This window comes from Loxodonta africana, chromosome 6 (assembly GCF_030014295.1).
Source record: "Loxodonta africana isolate mLoxAfr1 chromosome 6, mLoxAfr1.hap2, whole genome shotgun sequence".
NCBI lineage: Eukaryota > Metazoa > Chordata > Mammalia > Proboscidea > Elephantidae > Loxodonta > Loxodonta africana.
In genome coordinates, this window is record NC_087347.1 from 43,174,501 (window position 1) to 43,195,716 (window position 21,216).

A 21,216-nucleotide genomic window follows, 5' to 3' on the forward strand; every position below is an offset into this window, starting at 1 on the left:
GCTTAGGGTAGGTGAGAAAAAAAAAGTAGAAAGCAGAAAAAAAAGAAATTTTGCTGGGAAATGTATCCATCTCCATATTCCTATTTCTCATTTCCAGATTCTATCTAGAATCAAACTCCAGAAAAACATACACCTGTACATGCATAATAAATAATCTGGTATAATTAGGGTTGTCCAATTTAGGAAGATAAAAAACAAAACAAAAAACATAGACTGCCAGCCAAATTTGAGTTCAGATGAAGGGTAATTTCATTTGTCTCATGGGTGTTATATTGTACCATGGAACAGATTTATAATAAAGTATGCATGGTCTCATGAGACATACATATAATAAAAAATTATTCATTTGAAATTCAAATTTAACTGTGTGTCCTATATTTTATCTGGCAACCTGGGTACAGTAAGTTATTCCCTCCTATGCATAGTAAATTTTCCTCTAAGAAAATTGTTGTTCTTAGGTGTCGTCAAGTTGGCTCTGACTCATAATGACCCTAGGTACAACGGAAGGACATACTGCCTGGTCCAGTGCCATCCTCACAATCATTACTGTGTTTGAGCCCATTGTCACAGCCACTGTGTCAATCCATCTCATTGAGGGTCTTCCTGTTTTTTGTTGACCTACTTTACCAAGCATGATGTTCTTCTCCAGGGACAGGTTCCTCTTGATAACATGTCCAAAGTAAGAAAACAGATCCTTTTTTTTTTTTTTTTTTATCGTGCTTTAAGTGAAAGTTTACAAATCAAGTCAGGCTCTCGTACAAAAATTTATAAACACCTTGCTATATACTCCCCCTAATGAGACAGCACACTCCTTCCCTCCACTCTCTCTTTTCGTGTCCATTCGGCCAGCTTCTGACCCCCTCTACCCTCTCAACTCCCCTTCAGACAGGAGATGCCAACATAGTCTCATGTGTCTACTTCATCCCAAAAGCCCATTCTTCACCAGTATCATTGTCTATCCCACAGTCCACTCCAATCCCTGTTTGAAGAGTTGGCTTTGGGAGTGGTTCCTATCTTGGGCTAACAGAAGGTCTGGGGGCCATGACCTCTGGGGTCATTCTAGTCTCAGTCAGACTATTAAGTCTGGTCTCTTTATGAGAATTTGGGGTTCGCACCCAACTGCTCTCCTGCTCCCTCAGGGGTTCTCTGGAAACAGATAGACTTCTTATCTTGACACCTCCTTCCAAGTTGGGAAGAAACTCGTGTTAACCGCCCCCACTCCCAAAAAAATACTATTTTGGAGTCATCCCTAATCTATCTTTGAAATCTCTTTTAAAGATCTTGCCTCCAATAAATGGATGATATCATAATACTTTCATATACAGCCAATGTATGGGTTACTGCTGCTATTCCAAGACATTCCCTGAAAACCTTCTCCAAACCACATTAATTCTGTGCAAGTATTTTCTTACTATTACACTACATTCTACTTGTTACATGTTTTTCACTTCTAGAGAAATTGGCTAACACAAATCTCCTCTCAAATGCTTTCTACCTCCTTGTGAATTCATTAAGTTTTTAACTACTTTTTGATTTGCTAAATGATTCTGATTCTTAGCTTCAAAAGCCTGGCTGTTTAGTGTCAATTTTCTTCTTTCAAATACAGTACAAACATTTAATGTTCTTAAATGATTAAACTAATGAGAATATTTTAAGCAGTATAATCACAAGCTGTATTTACAAATTGTAATTTACAATGTAGCCTTTCAATAAGAAATATTTACTGATCACCTAGTATGTGCCAGGTACATATCAGAAAAATTGTTAAGGAAATAGAATTCTGAGAATTCATTCAAAATCAACTCAAATCCCAGGCTTAGTTTATAAGTACAACTGGAAAATCATAACACGATTTTATGTGCATAACCCTACAATAATATATTTTTAAGACCTAAAATGTTACCTTTTCAGCCAAATAATTTTAACTCAGATTCTACCCATACTATATCAACTGACATTTTACAAACTACATTTGTTGACTAATTTTAACTCAACACACTTGTAAAGTAAGTTTCAATTGCCATTTATAAACTTTGTTTATAACTAAGTCAGAGTCAAATCCAAAAAAGTCACTATAGTAATGTACATTCTAAAAATAAAATGTTTATTAAAAACTTTTGATCTAACAACAAAATACTCATTATCAGTGAACTTTAATATATTTTGAATGTTTACATGTAGCTTAATTTTAATGTGTATATATAGAATTTATATGTATATAATGTCCGTGTGTGTGTGTGTGTGTGTATCAGCGTTTCTTAACTTTCACTCTATTGACATTTTGGGCTGGATAATTCTTTGTTGTGGGGGCTGTCCTGTGCATTGTAGATGTTTAACAGCATCCCTGGTGTCTGTCCATTAAATGAACTACCCGGTTGTGATCATGAAGAATGTCTGCAGAAACTGCCAAATGTTCCCTAGGGAAAGGGTCGGGGGAGATGGGAGAATCATCCTGGTTGAGAACCACTGAGGAAATACATAAATTATATGTATATAAATATGTGTGTGTGTGTGTGTGTATATACATATATATATATATATATATATACATTACAACCCATAATTATCTGGACAGACTGATCTGAAATAGTTTCATGAGCAAGCCTAGAAATCGAATTCCTCTCACTTGCATGAAACTGTTAAATGTAAATATGGTATATTATGGTCAGTAGTCATGGAGATGGTAGGAAGCATAGCTTCAGCACAAACACAATGGTAGATTCAGAGTACAGAAATTGTGTACTTTTCTGTCATTTACCCTACCTGTAGCAAAGAGCTCATTTTCCTAGCTACCGCAGTTCACTTCTTGTGCTGAACAGATTTACCTTTTCCCTTGGGTAAGAGTGCAGCCACTCCAGGGTTCCTGGGATCTTTCTTCATGAGGCAAAACTTACAAGGATTAAGTTAGTGGGATGAACTACATACACCCTCTGACACTGCAGTTGACCTTAGGGTTGCAACTGGTGCTCAACCTCTCCCTCTTCCATGAGTCATTCTAAATTCCCCTCATCCTTAACTATCACCTTATCAGGTCTTGGTGGGTTACCCAATTCTTAATTCCTGAGGCATCTGAACCCTTGGTCATAATATGATTCTCAGGATGTCATTGCTATACTTCTCCATTCAGTTACAAAAGGGCAAAGGAGTACCAAAAAGCACTCAAACAGATCATCTGGGTTCCACATGTAGTATTCCCTGCCCTACCCCCTCCTGCTGATCAGAGTCAATTACAATGCTGTCTCAGTTTTCTAGTGCTGCTATAACAGAAATAGCACAAGAGGATCCAAAAAAACCCAAACCAAACCCAGTGCTGTCAAGTTGATTCCGACTCATAGTGACCCCATAAGACAGAGTAGAACTGCCCCATAGAGTTTCCAAGGAGCACCTGGCAGATTCGAACTGCTGACCTTTTGGTCCGCAGCACTTAACCACTACGTCACCAGGGTTTCTGCACAAGAGGATAGCTTTAACAAAAAGAAACTTATTCTCTCACAGTCTAGGAGGCTAGAAGTCCGAACTGAGGGCTCCAGCTCCAGGAGAAGGCGTTCTCTGTCAGCTCTGGGGGAAGGTCCTTGTCATCAATCTCCCCTGGTCAATGAGCTTCTCAGTGCAAGGACCCCGGGTCCAAAGGATGCAATATTCCCCTGACTCTTGTTTCTTAGTGGTATGAGGTCTCCCCTGTCTCTGTGCTTGGTTCTCTCTTTCATATCTCAAAACAAATTGGCTTAAACTATAGATTAATCTTGTAGATTGAGTCTACATAACTGCTGCTAATTCCATCTCATTAACATCTAAAGACAGGATTTACAACACACAGGAAAACCACATCAGATGACAAAATGGCGGACAATCACATAATACTGGGAATCATGACCTAGCCAATTTGACAGATATTTTGGGGGGACACAATTCAATCCATGACACTGTCTCTTCTTGCCTGTTGGTCCCTAGAGGCAAGGACTCCAAAGTGTACTGGCAGCACCCATAGCTTGTAGTTCAATAAAAACTTTATTACCCTTCAGAAGAGTATCCTCCCTTTGGAGATCAAGACCTCCAATCCTGACGAGCCCAGAGTTGAGGAGATGGAAAGCACACAATCCCTCAGTGTGTCATGGAGAATGACGGTTAATAGGTCCACTCCTGATTCCACCCATAGTTCCTGGACCCATGTATTCTTCCTGTTGGAAACAGCACAATCATGAGAATTCTGATTTAATACATATACTATGTCTTGAAGGATGGCACCTATCCTTTCAAAGGGTTGCCTCTCAGTGAACGCTTCAGCTCTGCTGTTGGAAAGCCATTGCAGCATTCTATGCGTTTACTATCTTAATAAAGTGTAACAATTTCTTTAAGAAACAAACCATACAATTACCTTGCATACATATTTACTGTTGTTGTTGTTGTTAGGTGCAATCAAGTCAGTTCTGACAAATAGTGGCCCCATGTACAGCAGAAGGAAACACTACCCAGTCCTACACCATCTTCAAAATCATTGTTGTGCTTGAGCTCACTGTTGAAACCATGGTATCAATCCATCTCGTAGAGAGTCTTCCTCTTTTCTGATGACTCTCTACTTAATCAAGCATGATGTCCTTCTCCAGGGACTGGTCCCTCCTGCTAACATGTCCAAAGTACGTGAGTTGAAGTTTCTCCATCCTTGCTTCTAAGGAGCATTCTGTCTGTACTTCTTCCAAGACAGATTTGTTCGTTCTCCTGACAGTCCATGGTATAATCAATATGTTCTCCAACACCACAATTCAAAGGCGTCAATTCTTCTTCAGTCTTTATTCATCGTCCAACTTTCACATGCATAGGAGGCGACTGAAAATACCATGGCTTGGGTCAGGCATACCTTAGTCTTCAAGGTGATGTCTTTGCTTTTCAACACTTTAAAGAAGTCTTTTGCAGCTGTGCTTCCACGGGCTTTGATTATGCATCCAAGTGAAATGGAACCCTTTAGAACTTCAGTCTTTTCTCTGTTTATCATGATGTTGCTTATTAGTCCAGGTGTGAAGATTCTTGTTTCCTTTATGTCGAAGTCTAATCCATACTGAAGGCTGTAGTCTTTGATCTTCATCAGTAAGTTCTTCAAGTCCTCTTCACTTTCAGCAAGCAAGGTTGTGTCATCTGCATATATAGCAGGTTGTTAATAAGTCTTCTTCCAAACCTGTTGCTGTGTTCATCTTCATATAGTCCAGCTTCTCGGATTATTTGCTCAGCATACAGATTGAATAAGTATAGTGAAAGGATACAAGCCTAACACATACCTTTCCTGACTTTAAACCACTATGTATCCCCTTGTTCTGTTTGAACAACTATCTCTTGGTCCATGTACAGGTTCCTCATGAGCACAACGAACTGTTCTGGAATTAGCATTCCTTGCAATGTTATCCATAATTTGTTACGATCCACACAGTTGAATGCCTTTGCATAGTCCATAAAACACAGGTAAACATCTTTCTGGTATTCTCTGCTTTCAGCCAAGATCCATCTGACATTGGCAATAACATGCCTTGTTCCACATCCTCTTCTGAATCTGGCTTGGATTTCTGGCAGTTCCCTATGAAAGTACCGTTGCAACCACTTTTGAAAGACCTTCAGCAAAATTTTACTTGTAAAAAAAAAAAATTTTTTTTTTATGATATTAATGATATTGTTAGATAATTTTGGCATTATGTTGGCTATCCTTTCTTTGGAATGGGCACAAATATGGATCTCTTCTAGTCAGTTGGCCAGGTAGCTGTCTGTTTTTCAAATTTCTTGGTGTAGACAAGTGAGCACCTCAGCGCTAAATCCATTTGTTGAAACATCTCAATTGGCTTTCGTCAATTCCTGAAGCCTTGTTTTTTTACCAATGTCTTCAGTGCAGCTTGGACTTCTTTCAGTACGATTGGTTTTTGATCAAATGCTACCTCTTGAAATGGTTGAATATCAACTAATTCTTTTTGGTACAGTAATTCTGTGTATTCCTTCCATCTTTTTTGATGCTTCCTGTGTTATTTAATATTTTCCCCATAGAATCTCTCAGTATTGTAACTCGAGGCTTGAATTTTTTCTTCAATTCTTTCAGCTTGAGAAATGTTGAGTGTGTTCTTTCCTTTTGGCTTTCTGACTCCAGGTCTTTGCACATTTCATAATAGAATTTTGCAAGATCAATGACTTCTTTATAGCAATTACCTTTTTGCAACAAAATAAATGGTGACTATACATGCGGACCTCACTAGATGGAATACACAGGAATCAAATCAACTACATCTGGGAAAGAGACAATGAAGAAGATCAATATCATGAGTCAGAACAAGGCCAGGGGCTGACTGTGGAACAGATCATCAATTGCAAATATGCAAGTTCAAGTTGAAGTTGAAGAAAATTAGAATAAGTCCTCGAGAGCCAACATATGACCTTGAGTATACATCTCACCTTTATTTAGAGACCATCTCAAGAACAGATTTGATGCATTGAACACTAATGACTAAAGACCAGGCAAGTTGTGGAACATCATCAAGGACACCATGAATGAAGAAAGCAAGAGGTCATTAAAAAGACAGGAAAGAAAGAAAAGACCAAAATGGATGTCAAAAGAAACTCTGAAACTAGCTCTTGAAAGTCAAGCAGCTAAAGCTAAAGGAAGAAATGATGAAGTAAAAGAGCTGATTTCAAAGAGTTGCTCAAGAAAACAAAGTATTATAATAAAATGTTCAAAGACTGGAGTTAGAAAACCAAAAGGGAAGAACATGCTCCGCATTTCTCAAGCTGAAAGAACTGAAGAAAAAATTCAAACCTTGAGTTGCAATGCTGAAGGATTCTATGGGGAAAATATTCAGTGATGCAGGAAGCATCAAACGAAGATGGAAGGAATACACAGGGTCACCATACCAGAAAGAATTGGTTGATATTCAAACATTTCAGGGGGGTACCATTTGATTAAAAACTAATGGTTCTGAAGGATGAAGCCCAACCTGTCCTGAAGGTAGTGGAAAAAACAAGCCTCCAGGAATCGAGGGAATACCAATTGAGATTTTTCTACAAACAGATGCAGCTCAGGAGGTGCTCACTGGTCTAAGTCAAAAAACTGGAGGACAGCTGCCTGGCCAACCAATTGGAAGAGAACCATATCTGTGCCCATTCCAAACAAACGTGATGCAAAAGAATGCCAAAATTATTAAACAATATCATTAATATCACGCATTTGTAAAATTTTGCCTAAGATCATTTAAAAATGGCTGCAGCAGTACATTAATAGGGAACTGCCAGAAATTCAAGCCGGATTCAGAAGAAGACGTGGAATGAAGGATATCACTGCTGATGTCAGATGGATCTTGGCTGAAAGCAGAGAATATCAGAAAGATGTTTACCTGTGTTTTATCGACTATGCAAAGGCATTCAACTGTGTGGATCATAACAAATTATGGGTAACACTGTGAAGAATGGGAATCCCAGAACGCTTAATTGTGTTCATGAGGAACCTGTATGTGGACCAAGAGGCAGTTGTTCGAACAGGCCAAGGTGACGCTATGTGGTTTAAAGTCAGGAAAGGTGTGTGTCAGGGTTGTATCCTTTTACCGTACTTATTCAATCTCCATGCTGTGCAAATAATGCAAAAAGCTGGACTATATGAAGAAGAATGGGGCATCAGGGTTGGAGGAAGACTCATTAACAAATATGCAGATGACACAACCTTGCTTGCTGAAAGTGAAGAGGACTTGAAGCATTTACTGATGAAGATCAAAGACCACAGCCTTCGGTATGCTTTACACCTCAACATAAAGAAAACAAAAATTCTTATGCCTGGACCAATAAGTAACATCAGGATAAACAGGAAATACTGAAGTTGTCAAGGATTTCATTTTACTTGGATCCACAATTAACGTCCACGGAAGCAACAGCCAAGAAATAAAAAGACATATTGCATTGGACAAATCTGTTGGAAAAGACTTTTTTAAACTCTTAAAAGGCAAAGGTGTCACTTTGAGGACTAAAGCGTACCTGACCCAAGCCATGGTACTTTCAATCACCTTATATGCATGCGAAAGCTGGATAATAAATACGGAAGATCAAAGAATTGACACCTTTGGATTATGGTGTTGGTGAAGAATATTGAATACACCATCGGCTGTCAGAAGAACAAACAGATCTGTTTTTGAAGTAGTGCAGCCAGACAGCTCCTTGGAAGCAAGGATGGTGCGCCTTTATCTCACGTACTTTGGACATGTTATCAGGAGAGACCAGTCCCAGGAGAAGGCCATCGTGTTCTTTACAGTAGAGGGTCATTGTAAAAAAGGAAGACCCTGAAGGAGATGGACTGACACAGTGGCTGCAACAATAGGCTATGCATAACAATGATTGTGAGGATAGCATAGGACCAGGCAGTGTTTCATTCAGTTCTACGTAGTGTCACTATGATTCAGAACTGACTCAATGGCAACTAACACCACCACCACATATTAGGAGCAAAGTAAATATGTCTTAATAAATGTCAACAAATCCCTAATGACCACACTGAACTTTTATAACAATTTTGTTTCTTTGACTACAAAATATATTGTTATATTAGAAAATAGAGAATGTAAAGAAAAATATTTACACTATTCAAGGCTTTATCTATGCAAATATACGTTTTTTTCCCCACCGAAGAAGATGAAATAATCTTTCCTTTTCTTCACTTATTACATTGTATGTTTCCATGCCATAAAATATCCTGGGAATACAATTTTAATGACTGCACTATATCCCATCATATTGCTGCAATATCATCTGTTTGATTACTTTTCTATTGTCATTAATATTCTCTTTCTCTCTTTACTTTGGCTGTCATAAATACAATTGCAACCAACAACTTGGAACAAAACTTCCTTACGATAGGTTGCTAGAACTAGAATTGTAAGATTAAAAAAAAAAAAAAAAAAAGACCATTTTTTTAAAGCTCTTAATACATCATGTCAAATTCCTATCCCAAAGTTTGTCCTGATTTACTCACCCCACCCAATACACATTGAATTTGCAAGCTAAGTTTTGAAAATCAACAGAAGAAAAACAAAGAAATAAGTTTTCAGAGAATCTATATCACGTATACTCATGTTTTTTTTTTTTTATTTAATTTTTATTAAGCTTCAAGTGAACATTTACCATTCCAATCAGTCTGTCACATGTAGGTTTACATACATCTTACTCCCTTCTCCCACTTGCTCTCCCCCTATTGAGTCAGCCCTTACAGTCTCTCGTTTTGTGCCAATTTTGCCATCTTCCCTCTCTCTCTATCTTCCCATCCCCCCTCCAGTCAAGAGTTGCCAACACACTCTCCAGTGTCCACCTGATTTAATTAGCTCAATCTTCATCAGCATCTCTCTCCCCCCCACTGACCAGTCCTTTTCATGCCTGATGATTTGTCTTCGGGGATGGTTCCTGTCCTGTGCAATCAGAAGTTCTGGGGAGCATTGTCTCTGGGATTCCTCTAGTCCCAATCATACCATTAGGTATGGTCTTTTCATGAGAATTTGGGGTCTGTATCCCATTGGTCTCCTGCTCCCTCAGGAGTTGTCTGTTGTGCTCCCTGACAGGGCAGACATCGATTGTGGCCAGGCACCAACTAGTTCTTCTGGTCTCAGGATAATGTAGGTCTCTGGTTCATGTGGCCCTTTCTGTCTCTTGGGTTCTTAGTTGTCGTGTGACCTTGGTGTTCTTCCTTTGCCTTTGCTCCAGGTGGGTTGAGACCAATTGATGTATCTTAGATGGCCGCTTGTTGGCATTTAGGACCCCAGGCGCCACAATTCAAAGTGGGATGCAGAGTGTTTTCATAATAGAATTATTTTGCCCATTGACTTAGAAGTCCCCTCAAACCAAGTTCCCCAGACCTCAGCCCCTGCTCTGCTGACCTTTGAAGCTTTCATTTTATCCCGGAAACCTCTTTGCTTTTAATCCAGTCCAATTAGGCTAACCTTCCTTGTATTGAGTGTTCTCTTTCCCTTCACCCAAAGCAGTTCTTATCTACAGATTGATCAGTAAAAAGCCCTCTCCCTCCCTCCCTCCCTCCCCCCTTTGTAACCACATAAGTATGTGTTCTTCTCGGTTTTTTTCTATTTCTCAAGATCTTATAATAGTGGTCTTATACAATATTTGTCCTTTTGCAACTGACTAATTTCGCTCAGCATAATGCCTTCCAGATTCCTCCATGTTATGAAATGTTTCAGAGATTCGTCACTGTTCTTCATCGATGCGTAGTATTCCATTGTGTGAATATACCACAATTTATTTACTCATTCATCCGTTGACGGACATCTTGGTTGCTTCCAGCTTTTTGCTATTGTAAACAGAGCTGCAATAAACATGGGTGTGCATATATCTGTTTGTGTGAAGGCTCTTGTATCTTTAGGGTATATTCCGAGGAGTGGGATTTCTGGGTTGTATGGTAGTTCTATTTCTAACTGTTTAAGATAACGCCAGATGGATTTCCAAAGTGGTTGTACCATTTTACAATCCCACCAGCAGTGTATAAGAGTTCCAATCTCTCCGCAGCCTCTCCAACATTTATTATTTTGTGTTTTTTGGATTAATGCCAGCCTTGCTGGTGTGAGATGGAATCTCATCGTAGTTTTAATTTGCATTTCTCTAATGGCTAATGATCGGGAGCATTTTCTCATGTATCTGTTGGCTGCCTGAATATCTTCTTTAGTGAAATGTGTGTTCATATCCTTTGCCCACTTCTTGATTGGGTTGTTTGTCTTTTTGTGGTTGAGTTTTGACAGAATCATGTAGATTTTAGAGATCAGGCGCTGGTCTGAGATGTCATAGCTGAATATTCTTTCCCAGTCTGTAGGTGGTCTTTTTACTCTTTTGGTGAAGTCTTTACATGAGCATAGGTGTTTGATTTTTAGGAGCTCCCAGTTATCTGGTTTCTCTTCATCATTTTTGGTAATGTTTTGTATTCTGTTTATGCCCTGTATTAGGGCTCCTAGGGTTGATCCTATTTTTTCTTCCATGATCTTTATCGTTTTACTCTTTATGTTTAGGTCTTTGATCCACTTGGAGTTAGTTTTTGTGCATGGTGTGAGGTATGGGTCCTGTTTCATTCTTTTGCAAATGGATATCCAGTTATGCCAGCACCATTTGTTAAAAAGACTATTATTTCCCCAATTGACTGACACCGGTCCTTTGTCAAATATCAGCTGCTCATACGTGGATGGATTTGTATCTGGGTTCTCAATTCTGTTCCATTGGTCTATGTGCCTGTTGTTGTACCAATACCAGGCTGTTTTGACTACCGTAGCTATATAATAGGTTCTGAAATCAGGTAGGGTGAGGCCTCCCACTTTCTTCTTCTTTTTCAGTAATGTTTTGCTTATCCGGGGGTTCTTTCCCTTCCATATGAAATTAGTGATTTGTTTCTCTATCCCCTTAAAGTATGACATTGGTATTTGGATTGGAAGTGCGTTATATATATAAATGGCTTTTGGTAGAATAGACATTTTTACTATGTTAAGTCTTCCTACCCATGAGCAGGGTATGTTTTTCCACTTAAGTATGTCCTTTTGAATTTCTTGTAGCAGAGTTTTATAGTTTTCTTTGTATAGGTCTTTTATATCCTTGGTAAGATTTATTCCTAAGTATTTTATCTTCTTGGGGGCTACTGTGAATGGTATTGATTTGGTTATTTCCTCTTCGGTGTTCTTTTTGTTGATGTAGAGGAATCCAACTGATTTTTGTATGTTTATTTTATAACCTGAGACTCTGCCAAACTCTTCTATTAGTTTCAGTAGTTTTCTGGAGGATTCCTTAGGGTTTTCCATGTATACGATCATGTCATCTGCAAATAGTGATAACTTTACTTCCTCCTTACCAATCTGGATACCCTTTATTTCTTTGTCTAGCCTAATTGCCCTGGCTAGGACTTCAAGTACGATGTTGAATAAGAGTGGTGATAAAGGGCATCCTTGTCTGGTTCCCGTTCTCAAGGGAAATGCTTTCAGGTTCTCTCCATTTAGAGTGATATTGGCCGTTGGCTTTGCATAGATGCCCTTTATTATGTTGAGGAATTTTCCTTCAATTCCTATTTTGGTAAGAGTTTTTATCATAAATGGGTGTTGAACTTTGTCAAATGCCTTTTCTGCATCTATTGATAAGATCATGTGGTTTTTGTCTTTTGTTTTATTTATGTGATGGATTACATTAATGGTTTTTCTGATATTAAACCAGCCTTGCATAAAAACCTGGTATAAATCCCACTTAATCAGGGTGAATTATTTTTTTGATGTGTTGTTGGATTCTATTGGCTAGAATTTTGTTGAGGATTTTTGCATCTATGTTCATGAGGGATATAGGTCTAAAATTTTCTTTTTTTGTAATGTCTTTACCTCGTTTTGGTATCAGGGAGATGGTAGCTTCATAGAATGAGTTGGGTAGTATTCCATCTTTTTCTATGCTTTGAAATACCTTCAATAGTAATGGTGTTAAGTCTTCTCTGAAAGTTTGGTAGAACTCTGCAGTGAAGCCGTCTGGGCCAGGACTTTTTTTTGTTGGAAGTTTTTTGATTACCGTTTCAATCTCTTTTTTTGTTATGGGTCTATTTAGTTGTTCTACTTCTGAATGTGTTAGTTTAGGTAGGTAGTATTGTTCCAAGAATTTATCTATTTCTTCTAGGTTTTCAAATTTGTTAGAGTACAATTTTACGTAGTAATCTGAAACGATTCTTTTAATTTCATTTGGTTCTGTTGTGATGTGGTCCTTCTCGTTTCTTATTCGGGTTATTTGTTTCCTTTCCTGTTTTTCTTTAGTCAGTCTAGCCAATGGTTTATCAATTTTGTTAATTTTTTCGAAGAACCAGCTTTTGGCTTTGTTAATTCTTTCAATTGTTTTTCTGTTCTCTAATTCATTTAGTTCAGCTCTAATTTTTAGTATTTGTTTTCTTCTGGTGCCTGATGGGTTCTTTTGTTGCTCACTTTCTATTTGTTCAAGTTGTAGGGACAGTTCTCTGATTTTGGCTCTTTCTTCTTTTTGTATGTGTGCCTTTATCGATATAAATCGGCCTCTGAGCACTGCTTTTGCTGTGTCCCAGAGGTTTTGATAGGAAGTATTTTCATTCTCGTTGCTTTCTAAGAATTTCCTTATTCCCTCCTTGATGTCTTCTATAACCCAGTCTTTTTTCAGGAGGGTATTGTTCATTTTCCAAGTATTTGATTTCTTTTCCCTAGTTTTTCTGTTATTGATTTCTAGCTTCATTGCCTTGTGGTCTGAGAAGATGCTTTGTAATATTTCGATGTTTTGGATTCTGCAAAGATTTGTTTTATAACCTAATATGTGGTCTATTCTGGAGAATGTTCCATGTGCGCTAGAAAAAAAAGTATATTTTGCAGCAGTTGGGTGGAGAGTTCTGTATAAGTCAATGAGGTCAAGTTGGTTGATTGTTGTAATTAGGTCTTCCGTGTCTCTACTGAGCTTCTTACTGGATGTCCTGTTCTTCTCCGAAAGTGGTGTGTTGAAGTCTCCTACTATAAATGTGGAGGTGTCTATCTCACTTTTCAGTTCTGTTAAAATTTGATTTATGTATCTTGCAGCCCTGTTATTAGGTGTGTAAATATTTAATATGGTTATGTCTTCCTGATCAATTGTCCCTTTTATCATTATATAGTGTCCTTCTTTATCCTTTGTGGCGGATTTAAGTCTAAAGTCTATTTTGTCAGAAATTAATATTGCTACTCCTCTTCTTTTTTGCTTATTGTTTGCTTGATATATTTTTTTCCATCCTTTGAGTTTTAGTTTGTTTGTGTCTCTAAGTCTAAGGTGTGTCTCTTGTAGGCAGCATAAAGATGGATCGTGTTTCTTTATCCAGTCCGTGACTCTCTGTCTCTTTATTGGTGCATTTAGTCCATTTACATTCAGCGTAATTATAGATAAATAAGTTTTTAGTGCTGTCATTTTGATGCCTTTTCATGTGTGTTCTTGGCCATTTCATTTTTCCACATGCTTTTTTGTGCTGAGACGTTTTTCTTAGTAGCTTGTGAGATCCTCATTTTCATAATGTTTAACTTTGTGTTTGTTGAGTCGTTACGTTTTTCTTGGCTTTTTTCTTGAGTTATGGAATTGATATTCCTTTTTGTGGTTACCTTATTATTTGCCCCTATTTTTCTAATTAAAAACCTAACTTATATCCTTCTATATCGCCTTGTATCACTCTCCATCTGGCAGTTCAATGCCTCCTATATTTAGTCCCTCTTTTTGATTATTGTGATCGTTTATCTATTGATTTCCATGATTTCCTGTTATGTGTATTATTTTGTTTATTTATTTATTTTTTAGAATTAGTCTTGTTTGTTTTTGTGCTTTCCCTATTTGAGTTGATATCAGGACATTCTGTTTTGTGACCTTGTATTGTGCTGGTACCTGATATTATTGGTCATCAGGCCAAACAATCTCCTTTAGCATTTCTTGCAGTCTTGGTTTAGTTTTTGCAAATTCTCTAAGCTTGTGTTTAACTGTAAATATCTTAATTTCGCCTTCGTATTTCAGAGAGAGTTTTGCTGGATATATGATCCTTGGTTGGCAGTTTTTCTCGTTCAGTGCTCTGTGTACGTCGTCCCATTCCCTTCTTGCCTGCATGGTTTCTGCTGAGTAGTCTGAACTTATTGATTCTCCCTTGAAGGAAACCTTTCTTTTCTCCCTGGCTGCTTTTAAAATTTTGTGTTTGTCTTTGGTTTTGGCAAGTTTGATGATAATATGTCTTGGTGTTTTTCTTTTTGGATCAATCTTAAATGGGGTTCGATGAGCATCTTGGATAGATATCCTTTCGTCTTTCATGATGTCAGGGAAGTTTTCTGTCAGGAGTTCTTCAACTATTTTCTCTGTGTTTTCTGTCCCCCCTCCCTGTTCTGGGACTCCAATCACACACAAGTTATCCTTCTTGATAGAGTCCCACATGATTCTTAGGGTTTCTTCATTTTTTTTAATTCTTTTATCTGATTTTTTTTCAGCTATGTTGGTGTTGTTTCCCTGGTCCTCCAGAAGTCCCAGTCTACATTCTAATTGCTCGAGTCTGCTCCTCTGACTTTCTATTGCGTTGTCAAATTCTGTAATTTTATTGTTAATGTTTTGGATTTCTGCATGCTGTCTCTCTATGGATTCTTGCAACTTATTAATTTTTCCACTATGTTCTTGAATAATCTTTTTGAGTTCTTCAACAGTTTTATCAGTGTGTTCCTTGGCTTTTTCTGCATTTATCCTAATTTCATTTGTGATATCTTTAAGCATTCTGTAAATTAGTTTTTTATATTCTGTATCTGATAATTCCAGGATTGTATCTTCATTTGGGAAAGATTTTGATTCTTTTGTTTGGGGGGTTGGAGAAGCTGTCATGGTCTGTTTCTTTATGTGGTTTGATATGGACTGCTGTCTCCGAGCCATCACTGGGAAACTAGATTTTCCAGGTAATCAGCTGGTACGCTGGCTCCTAGTTCTGAAAACGGTCACTGTCTGCCCGTATTTGTTCGTTTTCCGTTTCTAAGTCTGTGCTTCTTGTTCAGAGTTCGTAGATTGTTATGTATGTGATCGATTCCCTTGTTTTTCTGAGTCTTTGTTGCAAGAGGGATCCGCGGTAGCGTCCACCTAGTCCGCCATCTTGGCCCCGCCCCCCTATATCACGTATACTCATGTTTTAACCATTATTCTATTGTTTAAGTTCTTATAATATGTTGCTTCCAGCACTATTGTGCTAGAAGATGAGCCCCCAGGTCGGAAGGCACTCAAAAGATGACTGGGGAAGAGCTGCCTCCTCAAAGTAGAGTCGACCTTAACGATGTGGATGGAGTAAAATCATATAGTCTACTATCTGGGAATGACAACTTGAAGAGGAATGGTGTTGCATCACCGTCAAAAAGAACATTTCAAGATCTAACCTGAAGTACAATGCTGTCAGTGATAGGATAATATCCATAGGCCTACAAGGAAGACCAGTTAATACAACTATTATTCAAATTTACGTGCCAACCGCTAAGGCCAAAGATGAAGAAACAGAAGATTTTTATCAGCTGCTGCAGTCTGAAATCGATAGAACATGCAATCAAGGTAATTACTGGTGATTGGAATGCGAAAGTTGGAAACAAAGAAGAAGGATCCATAGTTGGGAAATATGGTCTTGTTGATAGAAACAATGCCAGAGATCGAATGATAGAATTTTGTGAGACCAACGACTTTTTCATTGCAAATATCTTCTTTCACCAACATAAATGGTGACTATTACACATGGAACTCACTGGATGGAACACACAGAAATCAAATTGACTACATCTGTGGAAAGACATGATGGGAAAGCTCAACATCATCAGTCAGAACAAGGCCAGGGGCCAACTGTGAAACAGACCATCAGTTGTTCATATACAACTTCAAGCTGAAACAGGAGAAAATCAAAGCAAGTCCACAAGAGCCAAAATATGACCTTGAGTATATCACACCTGAATTTAGAGACCATCTCAGGAATAGATTTGATGCTTTGAACACTAGTGACTGAAGACCAGATGACTTGTGGAATGACATCAAGGACATGAAGAAAGCGAAAAGACAGAAAAGACCAAAAAGGATGTCAGAGGAGACTCTGAAACTTGTTCATAAACATCGAGCAGCTAAAACAAAAGGAAGAAATGCTAAAGTAAAAGAACTGGACAGAAGATTTCAAAGGGCTGCTTGAGAAGGCAAAGTAAAGTATTAATGACAAGTGCAAAGAGCTGGAGATGGAAAACCAAAAGGAAGAACACATTCGGCATTTCTCAAGCTGAAGGAACTGAAGAAAAAATTCAAGCCTTGATTTGCAATAGTGAAGGATTCTATGGGGAAAATATTAAATGATGCAGGAAGCATCAAAAGGAGATGGAAGAAATACAGAGTCATTAAACCAAAAAGAACTAGTCGATGTTCAACCATTTCAAGAGGTAGCTTACGATCAGGAATCAATGGTACTGAAGGAAGAAGTCCAAGCTGCTCTGAAGGCACTGGCAAAAAACAAGGCTCCAGGAATTGATGGAATATCAATTGAGATGTTTCAACAAACGGATGCAGCGCTGGAGGTGCTCACTCGTCTATGCCAAGAAATATGGAAGACAGCTCCCAGGCCAACTGACTGGAAGAGATCCATATTTATGCCTATTCCCAAGAAAGGTGATCCAAGTGAATGCGGAAATTACAGAAAAATATCATTAATATCACACGCAAGCAAAATTTTGCTGAAGATCATTCGAAAATGGCTACAGCAATGTATTGACATGTAACTTCCAGAAATTCAGGCCGCTTTCAGAAGAGGACGTGGAACCAGGGATATCATTGCTGATGTCAAATGGATCCTGGCTGAAAGCAGAGAATACCAGAAAGATGTTTACCTGTGTTTTATTGACTATGCAAAGATATTAGACTATATGGATCACAACAAATTATGAATAACATTGCGAAGAATGGGAATTCCAGAACACTTAATTGTGCTCATGAGGAACCTTTACATAGATCAAGAGGTAGTTGTTCAGACAGAACAAGGGGATACCGATTGGTTTAAAGTCAGGAAAGGCGTGTGTCAGGGTTGTATCCTTTCGCCATACCTATTCAATCTGTATGCTGAGCAAATAATCTGAGAAGCTGGACTATATGAAGAAGAACGTGGCATCAGGATTGGAGGAAGACTCATTAACAACTTGCGTTATGCAGATTACACAACCTTGCTTGCTGAAAGTGAAGAGGACTTGAAGCACTTACTAATGATGATCAAAGACCACAGCCTTCAGTATGGATTACACCTCAACATAAAGAAAACAAAAATCCTTACAACTGGACCGGTGAGCAACATCATGATAAACGGAGAAAAGACTGAAGTTGTCAAGGATTTCATTTTACTTGGATCCACAATCAACAGCCATGGAAGCAGCAGTCAAGAAAATGAAAGACGCGTTGCATTGGGTAAATCTGCTGCAAAGGACCTCTTTAAAGTGTTGAAGAGGAAAGACATCACCTTGAAGACTAAGGTGCGCCTGACCCAAGACACGGTATTTTCAATTGTGTCGTATGCATGCGAAAGCTGGACAATGAATAAGGAAGACTGAAGAAGAATTGACACCTTTGAATTGTGGTGTTGGTGAAGAATATTGAATATACCATGGACTGCCAAAAGAATGAGCAAATCTGCCTTAGAAGAAGTACAACAAGAATGCTCCTTAGAAGCAAAGATGGCGAGATGGCATCTTACATACTTAGGACATGTTGTTAGGAAGGATCAGTCCCTGGAGAAGGACATAATGCTTGCAAAGTACAGGGTCAGCCAAAAAGAGGAAGACCCTCAACAAGGCGGACTGACACAGTGGCTGCAACAATGAGCTCAAGCATAACAACGATTGTAAGGATGGTGCAGGACCAGGCAGTGTTTATTTCTGTTGTGCATAGTGTCGCTATGAGTCAGAACCGACTTGACGGCACCTAATAACAACAAAACATATGCTGCTTCAATTTCTTTTTAAGTCAAAATTGGGCATAAATAAATGTTACAGGTTTAAATTGAATAGCCAGAAACCGGATGTATAAGGAACTGTAACTTTTTTTTTCTATGACTGATCTTACCTTACTCTCAAACTTCCATTGCCACTCATTGTGGGAAAACTATTGATGTTTCTCATGAAAGGTATCACAGTCTCTTCCAGTTTAAAATATGGTCTATTTTAGGCATTCTCTGCCCTAGGGTGGCATCTGGGAGCCGGGAGAAATCTTTTGTAACCTCATGCCATTCATGAAAGTACATTTGGAACTACTTACCTCTGGTTTAGGAGTCACATTCCACATCCCTTTTGGTGTCTGGATATTGGTTTCTGTCAGTGATAATTTTATCCACTAATCATTCGATACTTCGCCTATAAGGAGAAGGAACCTATGTCCTCTCCCGTTGAACCTGGACCAACCTTCTGTCTACCTGGATGAAAAGAATGCGACTTCTGAGGCTAGGTTAGAAAAAGTGATACAATTCCTCCTGGCCCTCTCTCTATGAGGAGATGCATCATTAGATCTTACAGCCACCTTGTAAGACATTTAAGGCTGCCATACTGTGAGGAAACCCACAAGTCTGTGTGGAGAGACTACATGAAGGGGGAGACAGATGCCTAACCAGCCTACAACTGCTAAACAGCTTCCTGCTGTTCTAGCTCCAAACCGTTTTGCCTAACCGCAGTTGCACGATGATAAACTATGAGCCAGAACTCATCAGCCAAGTCATTTCTGAATTCCTTACCCACAGAAACACGAGAGATACAAAATTATTGTCATTGTTTTAAGTCACTAAGTTTTGGGGCGATTTGTCACACAGCAATACATAACTAGGACACTGTCATTGTTGTATTGCTATGGTTCAGTTTGGCCTACTTGGATCACCCTGTACTCATTTCCACTGAGGAGTGGCTAGTTCTCTCTGTTCTCGGAGTGTTATATTAGCACCTGCTCTTTGTTCTTCTTCTTTTACAATCTCTTGTCAATAAAAAAAAATAAATAAATCCCATAAATTCTAAAATACAACCCCTCCTCCCTAACCTCCCGATGACACAATATTAATTAGCTCTTGAGTACTTTTTTTACTTGTTCTCTTTCCTCAATTTCCTTAATCCATCCTCCATACTTCGAAGGATGTTATCATACTAAAAAGTAAAGCGGATCATGTTATTCCTCACTACATACACAATAAGGTATGGACTCAATAGAGCATAAAAAGCCCTTCACAATCTTCTGCCTTCTTAGCATAATCCTCTGCCATTCCCTGCACAATATCCTATGTTTCTGCCAACCTTAATTGTTCATCAACCTGGAACTCCCTCTTTGACTTAAAACGTTTTTTCCTTTGTTTGGATTGATAGTATTTTTCATACCATACTACAATTGGTTGAATGTACAACTGTCAACTACACAGTGAGTCCCCATGGGGCTAGGATTAGGTTTTGTTAATCTTTCTACTTCTAGCAAGTAGCATACTATCTTGCTCTTGATAAATATTCAGATCATGATTGGAGAAAAACGCACAACCAATCTGACCAGTCTCATCACCAAAAAAACTGAAGTAATCAGAAGAGAATTTTCATAGACTTTCGCTTTTACTCACCTACTATAGCATCTTTACCCACATAGGTAGTCTGCCTTGTATACACGCTCCTATCTAAAGCCAAACCCTTTACTTGGGAACTAGATCCCAATACTCTTCTCTTACTCAAGACATGTCTTTAGCAATTCTCTCCCCTCGACAGCTTTCCCCTGTCTATTCAAACTACTTTCCATTTATTTTCTACAAAGACACTCAAAAATCTTAAATGTGGACATTTCTTCATTCAAAAATATTTTCTAGAAACTTGGAAGAACATTTGTTAAATGACAAATAGCTCCTGGACTAAGCAGAAGCAGTGAGGTAAATAAACCAAAAATTTACCCCTCACTTTGAAACACTAAGATCTATAAACCTTCAATAATAATAAAGTACAGCTAAAAACTGCTTCTTTCTGAAGTGCCTGCATTTCTAGTCATTAGTCCCTTACTAGAGCTAGACAATATCTATATTCCCTGGCACTTGGTATTTTATGTTCAGACATTTGTAGTCTGTATCGGAATCGACTCAAGGGCACTGGGTTTTCTGGGTATATGAATTTGTATGCGTGTCAAACCTACATATGTACATTAATTAAAATGAAGGCAATTTCATAATACTAATGCCTAAAAAAGTGTTTTTCTATCTATCACTGTGAAACATCAATGAACAAAAAATTAAAAAATTCCTGACCTTGTGGAATTTATAATCTAGTAAGAGGAGACAAACTGTAAACTCTATTCTCCACACAATGGCCATAGTGATCCTTTTAAAAGGTAAATCAGATCATATTGTCATTTATCTGCCGAAAACCCATCCCATTTCACTTAGAGTAAAAGCCAAAATCTAGATTATGGCTCATAGGGCCCTACATGATTCCAACTCCCTATTAACTCTTTGACCTCATATCCTAGTACCCTCTCATTTGCTCACTCTAATCCAGCCATACCAGTCTTAGCGACCCTCAAAAATACCAGGCACTTTCCAAACTTTCGGTTCCCTCTGACTGCACTGCTCTTCCCTAGGTATCTGCATGGTTAACTCTCTTATTCCCTTCAAGAATTTGTTTACATATGCCTTCTCAATGAAGCCCACTCTGATTTCCCACCAACAGGTGGCAACAGCCCAACTGTCCATCAACA

The 21,216-nt window shown here is 38.4% G+C and overlaps 1 protein-coding gene across 4 annotated transcripts in view; it reads right to left on the bottom strand.

Moving 5' to 3' along the window:
• Positions 1 to 682: 682 nt before the first annotated feature.
• Positions 683 to 21,216, bottom strand: part of CARF (calcium responsive transcription factor) — an 80,822-nt gene continuing 60,288 nt past the window's right edge. For 2 of the 4 annotated variants that reach the window (XR_010322247.1, XR_010322246.1), the window contains one exon: positions 683 to 4,178. The gene's annotated coding sequence lies outside the window, so the exon portion shown is untranslated. Of the gene's footprint in view, positions 4,179 to 18,334; positions 18,926 to 21,216 lie in introns of those variants that run through there. The other 2 variants (XR_010322245.1, XR_010322248.1) reach the window with 2 other exon arrangements.